The 14,952-nt window shown below is 38.0% G+C and overlaps 1 protein-coding gene and 1 pseudogene across 1 annotated transcript in view; one reads left to right on the top strand and one right to left on the bottom strand.

The window, feature by feature from the left end:
* The window catches only part of B3GALT1 (beta-1,3-galactosyltransferase 1), a 581,131-nt gene that overhangs the window by 150,810 nt on the left and 415,369 nt on the right, over positions 1-14,952 (bottom strand). The gene's annotated exons all lie outside the window — the stretch shown is intronic.
* On the top strand, positions 6,743-9,191 carry LOC100586720 (annotated as a pseudogene).

A 14,952-nucleotide genomic window follows, 5' to 3' on the forward strand; every position in this document is an offset into this window, starting at 1 on the left:
AGGAAAGAAAGAAAATAAATTGAGAATGGTAACATGTTCAAATAAAATATTTAAATGAATTAAATCTTAATATTTTGAAGTATATGTCAAATTTCTGGTTAATAAATAATAGCATTTTAAAATACATCTATTGTTGGACTTACTTTAATGAAAGCAAAACTTCTGCTTTGAAATTTTCATTAAGTCCTGTAGTTTCACTCCTCTTTAGTTTTTACATCTACTAAATGAGAAGACTGCATCAATAATCACCAGCTCTAACATTCATTCCAATGTAAGCCATAAACAGAGTAGGTTTCTTAAGTAGAGTCTGTTCTCTCAGGTAGTTTAAACACGTCACCTGCTGTGCTTTATTTCTTTTTGTTTGCCCTATAAACTATATTTGCTATGAAGTTCTACAGTGAAATTCATCACAACCTTAGAAAAGATCAACCCAAAATAGTGACTGCTGACACTAGTTAAGTGATATTAAGTGGTATTTTACAGAAAACTTTGAGACTATCTTCACAGAAAATTATAGTATTTCAGGAAAGAGTAGAATTTTTACCTGTAAGGAATTTAGACCTTTCAATAAAATAATTTTGGACTCACCTATCATTGAACTTTCTCATTTCCTTTACACTTTTTTTCTGGGTTACCTTGGAGGTGGTGACAGTGGAGTAGAGATAGAAGCCAAGGGAAGAAATAATTTTGGGGCCAATTCGGTTTTATGTCCCTGGTTCACTAAAATTCATGTCACTTGATTTAGGAATTTGAGCTTTTACTACATCTGATCTTTGTCCAATTCTAAACAAATCTTTCCTAAAGCATAGGATTCCCAGGGCAGTGGAATAAAGCTCTTATCAAAGGCCACGCTAATTCAAAGCCATAGCTTACGGTTTGTCTACCATGCTATTGCATTTTAAGTAACCAATTATTATGTAAAATTCTGGCTTCAGTGGTATTAAGGATACGCAGGAGTCATGAACTCTGTATGATTATAAAAAACTTGAATCTTCATTAAAGGACATAGAAAGCTAATTAAAAGCTAATTAAAAGGAATGAAGATTTCTGAATATCTGATATTCTCTACTTATTCAGTACATTTGGAAAGTTGAAAACTGTGGTCAATGTCAGGTCAAAGACACTAAAGTCTTCCTCCTGGGGTAATTGCAGCCTCTTGACTTTGCTTGAGAAGAGCAGTCAATTGTTTATATAATTTGTAATTCACTATTATGTCAAAAGGAGAAAAAAGTATTCAGTCCGTAAAGTATTACATAGATTCATTATCTTTGGAGTATCTGTGCAGAGAACTCTCAACTACAAATGGAATTTATACTTACATTACAGTGCATTTATACTATAGCCTACCTCAAAGCCTATGATCATTATACAAAGATCCCAAGTAAACGAGTACTGGTACTACAATTAACATTTGAGAAGACTAATTAGTTGACTCCTTTATCCTCTTTACACAAAATAAATTTCTTCAACAAAAGCAATTTGGAGAGAATACTATAGCCAAGGGTGATAATTTGAAGAAACAATCAAAATAAATGAAAAACACTGGATTCATCATTACGGAATATTTATCATTAGAGACAAATAATTGAACCCCCCAAGAGTTCCGAAAAATGAAAAGAAAACAGTGCCGCTAAAGTGGCAAATGCCAGTCCCTGACTGCTCTCAACCTCTACTTTACTACCTGGCGGGAATTTAATTTGCTTACAGTACCAGCTCTCCCCAGATTCAGAGCCATTGCTGCCTGATGGCCAGGGTATGCTCGGAGCCCTAGGTAGCTCTCCTTGGGATGTGTCAGCCACAGTCAGGTCCCCGAGATTCTACATTGATTTCTTCTTCTTTTCTGAGTTGGATGTTTCTTGTTTTGAAACACTGGCTTTGTGCCCTGGCGCTTTGCACAGCTTTCCCCAGTTTTCTCCTCCTTTCTCTATTTTGAGGTCTGATTCTTGTTCTATCAATTTCTAGCTGCTGCCTGTGTTCTTGTTCCCATAGGCAGTGCATCCAGAAAGAAAACACAACACTGTTATACCTCTCTTAAGATACATCTGGCATTTTCTGATGGGAAAAAAAAAATCTAACTTATATGGCTATTTTCTATTTCTGCCTCTGTCCACAAAGAGGAATTTTTACAACAGGGAATGATCAAAGGCAATACAGACAATGAAATCTACCAACTCTCCCTTTTCTGCACTGCTTCAATTGCTCACAAATGGTTTCCCTTTCCTCAGCTTTAACTGCATATAAACCTGCTAAATTCTTTCGTGTTGTCCAACTAGAAGCTCTGATCAGATACCAACATTTCCTGGTTGCATTAAATAAATTGTAACTGTGTATTTGCTCTAGCACATAAACTAAATTGTCTGTAACGGAGTGTATTTTCAATGATGAATAACACCTGCACAGCATTTTCTGGCTGAGATGAGAGAGAGAGGAGAGAGAGAGAGAGGGAAGAGAGAGAACGATAGAGATATATAGAGAAAGACGGGGAGAGAGAGAGAAGAAAGGAGGGAGATGAAGAAAGAATGCTGAACAATAACAATAACAATAACAACAACATACAATAGAAAGTTGATTTCATAGGATGGCTCGTGTGAGATTCCCAATGCATCTTTTGTACCTCTTCTCTAGGGGAAACTTGAGAATATTATACTCTCAGTGTTCAAAAGGCAGAAACACGCCAGTCAGAAAGCCCCATGTAATATCCTCAGTAAACAATTAATCAAACCAAAATTTCAAGAATGGTTATAAAGAGCATCAGTGTGTAGCAGGGGTATTTTCTCTTGGAGGAAATTTAAACAACACCACACTCCAATGCACCATTTCCAAAACCAAAGTCTTCTTTCAACAGCATTGCATATATGTATTGAATGACACTGAGTAGATGAATGAATGAATAAATGAGGTGGTCACATGTCCTGTTCCTGGGATTCTTCTTTGGTGACTATGCAGCTGTGTAAAAACCTTGCTTTTGTTGAACTCCCCAACTGAGATCCTCTTTATGGATCTTGCAAGTTGTGTGACCGTGTTACTTCAATGCAAGTGGTGTTTATTGACAGTGACTGAGTTTGGCACCATTGGTAATCATGTGAATACAAAAACTGGGAACAATTTGCAGTGTCCAGATGTTTGCCATGCTGTAGGTGAAGCAGACAGATAATGGAATGTTTTAACTTCCCCCCAGATGTTTTAGCTAGTGTCATCATAATATCCCCTCTACCAGCAAAGACCAAATAAGTGACTAAAATTAGTAGACAGCATCAAACCACAAAACTAAATAAACAAAAATCAATTTCACCATATAAAAGCCAATTCCTAAGTAGAAAATGTTGATATAAAACAATACTTGTTTTTATCAAAATGTTCAATCCTGCTTTATCTCTAGAGTTGCATTACTGAGAAAGCCCATTATGTAAAATATATATATATATATAACATTTTAATCACAAAATATGATGTAAAGGAAACCACACTATAGTTTGCTAGAATTTTAGACATGGTACAACTCAGTTTGCTCAAGTGCAGCGGTTGTATCTCCCCATTCACCAAGGGAACTGTTACTGGGCCAGGCTTCCTGGACTTTCTTTTTTTTGAGACAGGGTCTCACTCTGTCGTCCAGGCTGGAGTGCAATGGTGAGATCTCAGCTCACTGCAACCTCTGCCTCCCGGGTTCATGTGATTCTCCTGCCTCAGCCTCCTGAGTAGCTGGGATTACAGGCGCGTACCACCATACCTGGCTTATTTTTGTATTCTTTAGTAGAGATGGGGTTTCACCATGTTGGTCATGCTGGTCTTGAACTCCTGACCTCGTGATCTGCCTGCCTCGGCCTCCCAAAGTGCTGGATTACAGGCGTGAGCCACCGTGCCCGGTCCCCTGCACTTTCTTATCTATCACCTTTGTTACCTACTGCTCTGATAAACAAAGAATCAAGCCTCTCAAACAAAGCAGTTGTATCTAGTGACCAACAAGTTTTTCCTCTGCCGGTATAAAGTTGGGACTAGGATTCTATTATAACAGACGGCAATCACAGACATGAAATCCTATTTTCTATAAATTTGATAAGCTTGTGTTAAATTATATCAGGTAAACTTTAGTGCAAGAAGAGTATTTGCAATCATTTAGTATTTATTATTACTCTTGCAGCATATCAAGCACACATTCATGGAATCTGCCTGTACGTCAAGCATTATATTATTTGCAAAATTCATAACTAAAAAGGTATTTACACATCATTTAAAAAATCTCAAAAATCAATGCACATACATGAACACATATCTGACACAAAAACATAGAAAATGAATAAACTCAAAGAAAATTATAGTCATGAAGCTTGGGATAATTTCAAACTCTCTAAATAGAAATGCTAGCGTGCTTTGGTAGTCAAGCCGAATATGCCACTATTTTACTTGACCCTGATTGCTACAATTACTATGCTATTTTTTAGATTAATTTGTGTATTGATAATAAATCTATTACTGAGATGATGTTGCATTAATCAAACATCTTTCCTACTGAAGTGTATATTGTTAAATTGTATACTACAATTCCTATCTACCTATTGACAGCATTCCAGATATGCTACCCTAAAATAAGGCACCTTGGCATTTGAGAAAACAGCAGAAACAGGAAGTTCTCTGCTGTCCTCCCCTGAAGCAGGCCGTAAAACTTAGAAAGGTTATTTTCTGACCTTCTCCCTCCTTTCTCCCCTGAACACTCTCATGTGACAGGTGTCCTACCCTCTACCAGAAAAGAAGGAATGTCACACAGGGACACAAAGAAGAATCTAAACGAACAGGCCTTGCTAAATCTCCCCTGACCCAGTTGATGACCATTAGATCATGCCCTTTTGTCCTCCCATCACACTTCTGTGCAACTGTTTATAAAAACACACGGTTTGTCTGTTTCTTGGGTCTTCAATTTTGAAGGCCTTGTGTCACATAAAACATAATAAATACATTTGTATGAAATAATTTAAAATTTATTAAATAGATTTGTATCTTGTTAATCTATTTTTTTTATAGGAGTCTCAGCCATGAACCTAGCAATTGGTGAGGAAACATATTGCTTTTCTCCCCTCCACTATTCTACACTTAAAACTCAGTGATTGCAAAAACTAATATTGACACTCAAAAGCAATATTTATTAAGAATACATTCAGCATATGCAGAATGACACTAACATATTTATATCATGTCTTTGCCCTGCAGAGCAAAGATGATATTTGATTGTTTCATGAATCATAAGAAAGAGAGGTTTGAAATTGAGGATTTTGTTTGTTTATGAACCAATTTGGATAAATCCTGTTTAATAACTGTTAGTCCACATTTGACACAACTCTTGCAAGAAAAGAATCTTAATTCTTGCTGAGAAAGTTGCCCTTCCTTTCCTGACCTTCTGTAATTTGGCCACAGTTTGATTCATGCTTGTTTTTCTGTTCTCCCCTCTTGTATACTCTATAATCCAAACAAATCAAAATACTCTACATTTCTGCCTTCATCAACCTGAGTTTTCTGATGAAAAGACCTCCCCCTAACTGGACAAACTCATTTAAAAAACTGTAATAGATCATACAAAAGGAAGAAATATAATTATTCCTTAACACGTTAAAATGATTTCACTAGTAAACAAATAAAAATGAAAGCATGAAGAAAATTGCATTTTTTAACCTATTAAATTGCAGAGAGACAGATGGATAGACATTCCTTTGCTGACAATATTGAGGTGAATCTGGAAACTTCATGTATGGCTGGAAAAAGAATTAATTATCTTGTCTTTGCAAAAATAAATTGGCATCATATATTAACAGTTGTAAAAATGTTCAGAAGCATAGATCTCATAATTATAAATTTATCCTAAATAAAGAAACCAAAGGAGGAGGAATAAATCTTATCTGTAAAGATATGTTTTTCTAATATCATAACTTAATGTCAATAGTGAATAAACTAATTAAATTATGTTAAGTAGAATATTATGTTGCAACCAAAAAAATGACAATTATGAGGACAAGTGTGGTGACAAAGGAAAGTACTTTTAATAAGTAAGTTGCAAAGTTAAAAAAAAATTATATATAACAACGTGACTATCACTGTATAAAACATGTATAGTGGGGGGAGGGACAGCATTAGGAGATATACCTAATGCTAAATGACGAGTTAATGGGTGCAGCACACCAACATGGCACATGGATACATATGTAACAAACCTGCACGTTGTGCACATGTACCCTAAAACTTAGTATAATAATAAAAAAAAACAAAAAAACACAAACTCATAGATAATCCAGATATTGGAGTTAATAGATAGGGCATCATAATATCTATGATCAATATAAAGGAAAGAAAGAAAAACTGAAAGACAAAACAGGTTGTGTCAGATTTCTTTCTGGCAGCTCTAAAATGCTCACTTTATTTTCATAGATTCTAATTTCCTAAATTATGTTTGATGTTTCAAGCAAAAATCATAGCATTGTCTAGTGTTATTCTAAATGTATGTAAGACAATTATACTACAAATTTGAGAGGGTAAAGAGACATAATATAACAGAGGGCTGCTATACTTCACTCAAACTGGAATAAAGATGATACCAATTGACTGTGATAATGTATATATAAAGGAATATACACTAAGCTATAAAATGCAACCAAAAAAACTATAAAAAAGAAGATACACTATAAACACTATGAATAACAAAATGGAATTCTACAACAACACTGTGGCCAGTGTTACTGCGGTGACCGCCAGAGCAGCTTGGTGCTATGGAGGAGCCCGGCGCTACCCCTCAGCCCTACTTGGGGCTGGCCCTGGAGGAGCTACGCAGAGTTGTGGCAGCACTGCCTGAGAGTATGAGACAAGATTCGAATCCTTATGGTTTTCCATGGGAACTGGTGGTAAGTGCAGCTGTTGTTGGATTTTTTGTTGTTCTCCTTTTTTTGTGGAGAAGTTTTAGATCGGTTAGGAGTCGGCTTTATGTGGGAAGAGAGAAAAAACTTGGTGAAACGCTTTCTGGACTAATTGAAGAAAAATGTAAACTACTTGAAAAATTTAGCCTTATTCAAAAAGAGTATGAAGGCTACGAAGTAGAGTCATCTTTAGAGAATGCCAGCTTTGAGAAGGCGGCAGCAGAAGCACGAAGTTTGGAGGCAACCTGTTCAGCTTTTCACAGGTCCAATTCTGAACTTGTGGCTGAAATCCTCTGTCCAGAAATAGAGTTAAAAGAAGAGAAATCTAAACATTCTCAACATGATGAATTGATGGCAGATATTTCAAAAAGGATACAATCTCTAGAAGATGAGTCAAAATCCCTCAAATCACAAATAGCTGAAGCCAAAATCATCTGCAAGATTTTTCAAATGACTGAAGAACGATGGGCGATAGCAACAAAAGATGCTTTGAGTGAAAATTCTCAACTTCAGGAAAGCCAGAAACAGCTTTTGCAAGAAGCTGAAGTATGGAAAGAACAAGTGAGTGAACTTAATAAACAGAAAATAACATTTGAAGACTCCAAAGTACACACAGAACAAGTTCTAAATGATAAAATCACATCAAGACTCTGACTGGACACTTGCTAAAGATGAAAGATTAGGCTGCTATGCTTGAAGAAGACACAACGGACGATGATAACTTGGAATTAGAAGTGAACAGTCAATGGAAAATGGTGCTTACTTAGATGATCCTCCAAAAGGAGCTTTGAAGAAACTGATTCATGCTGCTAAGTTAAATGTTTCTTTAAAAACCTCAGAAGGAGAAAGAAACCACATTATTATTCAGTTATCTGAAGTGGGCAAAACAAAGGAAGAGCTTACAGAGCATATTAAAAATCTTCAGACTCAACAAGCATCTTTGCAGTCAGAAAACATGTATTTTGAAAGTGAGAATCAGAAGCTGCAACTTGAAATGATGACTGAATTATATCAAGAAGATGAAATGACACTCCACAGGAAACTGACAATAGAGGAAAATTACCGGATAGAGGAAGAAGAGAAGCTTTCTAAAGTGGAAGAAAAGATCAGCCATGCCACTGAAGAGCTGGAGACCTATAGAAAGCTAGCCAAAGATCTTGAAGAAGAATTGGAGAGAACTGTTCATTTTTATCAAAAGCAGGTTATTTCCTACGAGAAAAAAGGACATGATAATTGGTTGGCAGCTCGGACTGCTGAAAGAAACCTCAATGATTTAAGGAAAGAAAATGCTCACAACAAACAAAAATTAACTGAAACAGAGTTCAAATTTGAACTTTCAGAAAAAGATACTAATGCACTTGATGTTTCAAATACAGCATTTGGCAGAGAGCATTCCCCATATGGTCCCTCACCATTGGGTCAGCCTTCATCTGAAACGAGAGCTTTTCTCTCTCCTCAAACTTTGTTGGAGGATCCACTCAGACTCTCACCTGTGCTTCCAGGGAGAGGAGGAAGAAGCCCAAGCGGCCCAGGGAATCCTCTGGACCATCAGATTACCAATAAAAGAGGAGAACCAAGCTGTGACAGGTCAACTGATGCTCACAGGGCTCCTTCTGACACTGGGTCCCTGTCATCTCCACGGGAACAGGATCGTAGGATGATGGTTCCTCCACCAAGACAATCATATCCTGATTCAGCTCTTCCTCCACAAAGGGAAGACAGATTTTATTCTAATTCTGATAGACTGTCTGGACCAGCAGAACTCAGAAGTTTTAATATGCCTTCTTTGGATAAAATGGATGGGTCAATGCCCTCAGAAATGGAATCCACTAGAAATGATGCCAAAGATGATCCTGGTAGTTTAAATGTGCCTGATTCATCTCTCCCTGCTGAAAATGAAGCAACTGGCCCCGGCTTTATTCCTCCACCTCTTGCTCCAATCAGCGGTCCACTGTTTCCAGGGGATACAAGGGGTCCATTCATGAGAAGAGGACCTCCTTTCCCCCCACCTCCTCCAGGAACCATGTTTGGAGCTTCACGAGGTTATTTTCTACCAAGGGATTTCCCAGGTCCACCACATGCTCCATTTGCAATGAGAAACATCTATCCACCGAGGGGTTTACCTCCTTACTTTCATCCAAGACCTGGATTTTACCCCAACCCCACATTCCGAAGGTAGAAGCGAGTTCCCTTCAGGGTTGCTTCCGCCTTCAAAGGAGCCTGCTACTGAACATCCAGAACCACAGCAAGAAACCTGACAATATTTTTGCTTTCTTCAAAAGTAATTTGGACTGATCTCATTTTCAGTTTAAGTAACTGCTGTTACTTAAGTGATTACACTTTTCTCAAATTGATGTTTAATGGAATTATAGTTCTCAGGATAGTATTTTGTAAATAAAGATGGTTTAAATATAAAAAAAACAAAAACAAAATGTGTATAGTGATGTAGAAACATGTTTGAAAGATATACAATACAGATAAGTTTGTTAGGATGGTGCAATTACATGTGTTTACTCATGTGATTTCCATTTTATAGAATTTTCACTTCATTTTGTGATAATAATTAAAACAATTAAAATTCATGTTTTATCTCTCAGTTCAAACAGATCTTCCTTCCAAGAAAACCTTCATAATGCCTTATTTGTATTTTATTCTTGGAATTTATACATGTTCTTGTGGTAGAGTTATCAGTGAACTTGTAGTAAGTTAGTAAGTTGTGTAATTACTTGTTACTAGATTTTGGAAATGGGCACAAGAGTTTGTAAATAGATCCTATGTTTCATTAGTAGTAAGAATTGTGACTAAAATTTTGAGATGCACTCAGTTGTCTATTCTGCTCAGAAGGGATAATAATTGCCACGTGTGCACCTGTAAAATCCATGGGCCTCATTCTCCAAAGACTCATTGTTATCTAATATTCCCATACGGACATTATCCAAAATGGTCACTGATTTCAACCCTTGACATGGTATTTTTTTCCCCCTATTGACAGTAGAGAAACTAATCATTGCAGCTACTTAAATAAATTGAACATTGAACACATTATTTTTCTAAATCTCTGCTATTACAGATGGGGTCACTTCCAATAGGAAGCAACACTTTTCCCTAGTGCTTAAAATGGAGAGAGCCCTAACAGATGCCCCAGGTAATTTCAATGGCTCAAAGAATTCCAAGTGCAATAGAATCCACAGTAGGATCTGGAAGAAGAACAAAAGAAAATGGGTCTTGTTTCAAGTCCAAGTTCTCTCAAGTAAGCACACAGTAATCCAATTTGCTAGATTTAATCCAACAGGGTTAGTGAGCAAGGCACCTTCAGATTTAAAAAGCAAAAACAAACCCTGCAAAACTTAAAGACTAAAAAATCATTACTTAAAGCATTTCAAGCATGGGCCAAGCTGAGGATCAGGCTCTTGGAGGAAATGCTGGCTTTTGCTTTCCCCCAGGCTGCCGTCTGGCTGTGCTCTATGGCATGCTAGATGCTGTGAGTGTGAGTTGCTATCTGCAGGCATGTGGACTCGCTGGATTCCACATTATTTTTATTCCGATTTCTTCATTCAACACTAATCACATGTGTTTGTACTCTGGAAACCATCTGGCAGGTATGGCGACCTACCATGGCTATGTCATGCTGCAGCATATTTAGAGGCGCTCTTAAAAAATACAAATACAGTAGTAGGTTAAATTGAAGAGGTAAATCCAGGTTCTGGACCATATTTCCTTGATCATTGTCTTTTTTCCCACTGCTCCATTATTAAAAGTTTGGATTAAAATTTGGGAATCAACCCACATAACCACTCAGAAAGAGATGCTTCCAAAAGGCTTAAAAGAAGTAAGCAATGAAAGCCAAAAACACAGAAATAAACTGAACATTGGGGAAAAAAAATCTATACACTAAAGCTAGTAAGTTTTGCACGGTATTTCCAAGGAAATGGTGGAAACTTTTTATTTTTGAGACAAAGTTGCGCTCTGTCACCCAGGCTAGAGTATAGTGGCATGATCTCAGCTTACTGCAACCTCCACCTCCCAGGCTGAAGCAATCCTGCCACCTCAGCCTCCCAAGTAGCTGAGACCACAGGTGTGAGCCACCATGCCCAGCTAATTTTTTTGTATTTTTAGGAGAGATGGAGTTTTGCCATGTTGCCCAGGCTGGTCTCAAATTCCTGAGCTCAAGCTACTTGCCCACCTTGGCCTCCCACAGTGCTGGGATTACATGCATGAGCCACCACCACTCCCAGTTGGAATTTTTAAATTATTACTTTTATTTACAAGACTTAGGCTACTTATGTAGAACTGGTAGTGATGAAAGTTCCTACCACTTGGAAATTACCAGATTCAGACTCAGAAAAAAAATACTGAATAATTTTATTTTAGACCTTAAGTCAGAATAGCATTTAGTGCTTTAAGTTTCTTTCTTCTGTACTCTTGTCAGTCAGTAGTTGCTTCAGTGACTCAGAGGACCATCAGGTACTACCTTTTTCTACCTGCAGTGCCATTCATTCACCCATTTGTTCATTCTAAAAACATTCATTGAATATCTGCTATTGTCAGACATTAATGCAGGTGCTGGGTTACAATGAAAACCAAACAAGTAAATAAAGCATGAAGATATTAGATGCTACAAGAAATATAAAACAGAGAAGTGATGTGATGGAGTGCAACTAGAGGTCTTGTTTAGATTGGATCAGGGAATGCAGCCTTGAGGAGGTGACATGTAAGTGGAGATGGGATTGATTAGATATTGGAGGCTTTGGTGGAAGAGCATTCCAAGTAGATGCAACACAGTATTAGGGCCCTAAGATGTTCAAGGAAGAGATAAAGGCAAGAGTAGCTGGAGCATAGGCCCAAGTGGAAGATGGGTAAAAGATGAGTTTGAGTGGGGAGAGAGGGATCATCTTACATAGGGCCTTGTAGGCAGAGTGAGGCATTTGGATATCATTCTAAATGCAGTGGAAAACCCTGGAGGGCTTTACACAGGGCCACTAATCTGATCCACTTGAAAGATTTCTGCCATTAGGGAGACAAGATAAAAGCAAAGAGACCAGCTATGGGCTATTTATTAACTTAGCCCAGGTGACAGATGATGGCCTCTTAGACCAGGATGGTATGTCTTAAAGGCAGATTTAGCAGGTCTTGCCTATTGATTTGAAGGGGCTAGGAGCAAAAGGAAAAGAGGAACCAAGGATGATCACGTTAAATAAACTTAAAAACTCAGCAAAAATATTCCCAGCTCTGCAAAATGAATGGGAAACAGGGAGCTCACTTGATGAAATTCCAGTGAAGTAACATCTGGATTGCAGTAGATATATGCATTTCCTTTTAGACATTAATGCCCTAGGAGGTTGGTCTACCATACATCGAGGAGGACCTGCAGACAACGGTTTGAGAAGCACAACCAATTCTAAATGAAAGGCAGGACAAACTCCTAACAGAAACTTCCCTAGCAGTTTCACCACCCGTGGGTAGCTTTGGAGCACAGCCAGGATTTTCACTGCGAAAGAGCCACGGTTTCCTCATCTGTAAAATGAGAAATTTTAAATTAGATGTTCTCTAAGGTTGCTTCTAATTTAAAAATTCTGTGGTTTAACACCCTACTGGGTCTATTCTAGGGATCTTGAGTACATAAGCCATACACAATAAGTTACAGTAATAAAGATACTTCAGAGTTTTAAAAAATTGTTTCATTCCTACACTTAATTCTGTATTTAAAATAAGTTTTTCTTGGTTGAGTATTTATAGTCTTTCTGAAGTGAGAGCAAGTGAAGATATTTTTGCTTGAACATTAAGTCTACCCTTTGCACCTGGGGTAAAATTTTTCTCTTTAGGGGTAAATAAACCACAGTTAGAATGTTTCCTTTTATTTGAATAATTTTTTTTTCTGGGTACCCGGTGTGCTGGGTCACTTCCCTGAGTGGAAAAAACATATTATCTGTACTTACACAAATATATACATAAACACATATTTGCTATTATTGAGCATGTGCTATGTGTCACACTTTGTGTTGTGATAAGTGATTTTCACATATTTACTTATTTAATCCTCACAAGAAGAAGTTGTAGGAATATTTGTCTCATTTCACAAATGGGTGAACCGAGTCTTAGCATGTTGTAGAGCTAGAATTTCTACCCAGTTCTGCCAGACTTCTTAGTCAGGCTCTTATCTTTGGAAATGAGAGATATACACCTACCACTTCTCGTGGCGAGGATTAAATAAGTTGATATGTGAAAATCACTTATCACAACACAATGTGTGAACCCAGCTGTTCCATGTAGCATTCCGATGTACAACCATCACTATGCCTTTTGTGCTATTTGAGGCTGTAGCCTTTCTAAATTTCTCTCATTATTCATAACTCTGCTCCACTCACATTTCCTATCAAGGCTTAGTACATCTTCCCAAACAAATATTAACACAATTTTAGCATACTCAAAAACCCAATGTCTTCTTGAGCCCTGGGGCACCAGTTAGAATAGGGGTTTATGCTACACCTGTGGATTTTATTAAAGGTTTGTTTCTTTCCCTAGTCACCTTCCTTCCCTCTCTTTCTCACCTCATCCAAAATTCAGCAGAATTCCACAAGGCACAGTGCTCAGAAGGTATTATCTGGTTATTAGTTTTTAATTTTCCTTGGAAACTCTAAAGCACTGCTGCAGACTCTGGATTCCATCTGGGTTTGTTATCCTTCCTCCCTTTGGCACCACACTGCTCTGGGCCTAGGCCAGCTCATGGCAAAAACATCTCCTTTTGTTTCTCAAGCACACATCACCAGGTACTTGCCCTGTTGATGAGCAGCCTCTCAGTCTGCTTGCTTTGTCTGCTTTTTGGTCTCTTGGTCACAGCAGGGCATGAAATGGGCAGAAGCAAAAATACCCAACAAAACATTTATCCTAAGGCCTCCAGACTCTTGAATTCACAGGATTCCCCAAGTATCAAAGTTACATAAATATTTTCTTTATGGTCCTATAACCAAGTGGAAGAGAAAAAATATTTTAAAGCAAAATAGACAGTAATCTTTTCTGTCTTCTTACTGGGGGAGATGGAGGTGGTGGCATTATTTATATTATTCTAGAAATAAATCTCTCTCTCTCCCTTCCTCTTGCAGACACTGATGAGGGAAGGAGAAATGAGAAACTGGGCACATCAATAAGCTTGGTGTATACAATGGGAGGGCTAGAGCTGAGCTTGGGGCTGGAGCTAGAATGAGCTGCCTGGTTCAATCTGCATGAAGTGATAGGATGACACCATTTTCTTTTCTTTTTCTTTTTCATTTTTATTTTTTTGAGATGGAGTCTCGCTCTTGTTGCCCAGGCTGGAGTGCAATGGTGTGATCTCAGCTCACCGCAACCTCCGCTTCCCAGGTTCAAGTGATTCTCCTGCCTCAGCCTCCTGAGTAGCTAGGATTACAGGCATGCATCACTGTGCCAGCTAATTGTTTGTATTTTTAGTAGAGACAGGGTTTCTCCATGTTGGTCAGGCTGGTCTTGAACTCCCGACCTCAGGTGATCCACCCACCATGGCCTCCCAAAGTGCTGGGATTACAGGCATGAGCCACCGCACCCGGCCTGACTCCCTTTTCTTATGTTTTGCTCCAGAAGAAACCACTGAGCCATGCAGGGAGGCTGGCTGAGCAGAGTTAGCAGAACTGGTATCCAATCAGAATGTCTGAAGTGTAACTTTAAGTTGTTCTTCTTATGCACACCTTCTGTCTCCTCACACTTCAGGTAAAATTTGTCTGTTGGCTTATTTCCTATATTTGATTTGCTATTTTGTGGCAATCAAGGAAAGGAGAGAAATTGTATCGAAGTGAGATGTAGTACAGAGCAGAGACACCATGTGTGGGATGGTGAAAAAATCCATAAACTTAACAAATTCAGGAGGCATGGGAGTGTAAAAATAGAGGTGACTGGGAACAATGTAAGTCATCCTCTCCTCCACCGGAATTCCTGAAGTGATTGGAAAGAACATTGAAACCCACACTACGCATGATGTTTGAACCAATTTTATTCATGTCTCAATGGATGTGGTGCCCTGGCTAATATCTAGAGGCCATTACCAATGTAA

This window comes from Nomascus leucogenys, chromosome 17 (genome assembly GCF_006542625.1).
Source record: "Nomascus leucogenys isolate Asia chromosome 17, Asia_NLE_v1, whole genome shotgun sequence".
Lineage (NCBI taxonomy): Eukaryota > Metazoa > Chordata > Mammalia > Primates > Hylobatidae > Nomascus > Nomascus leucogenys.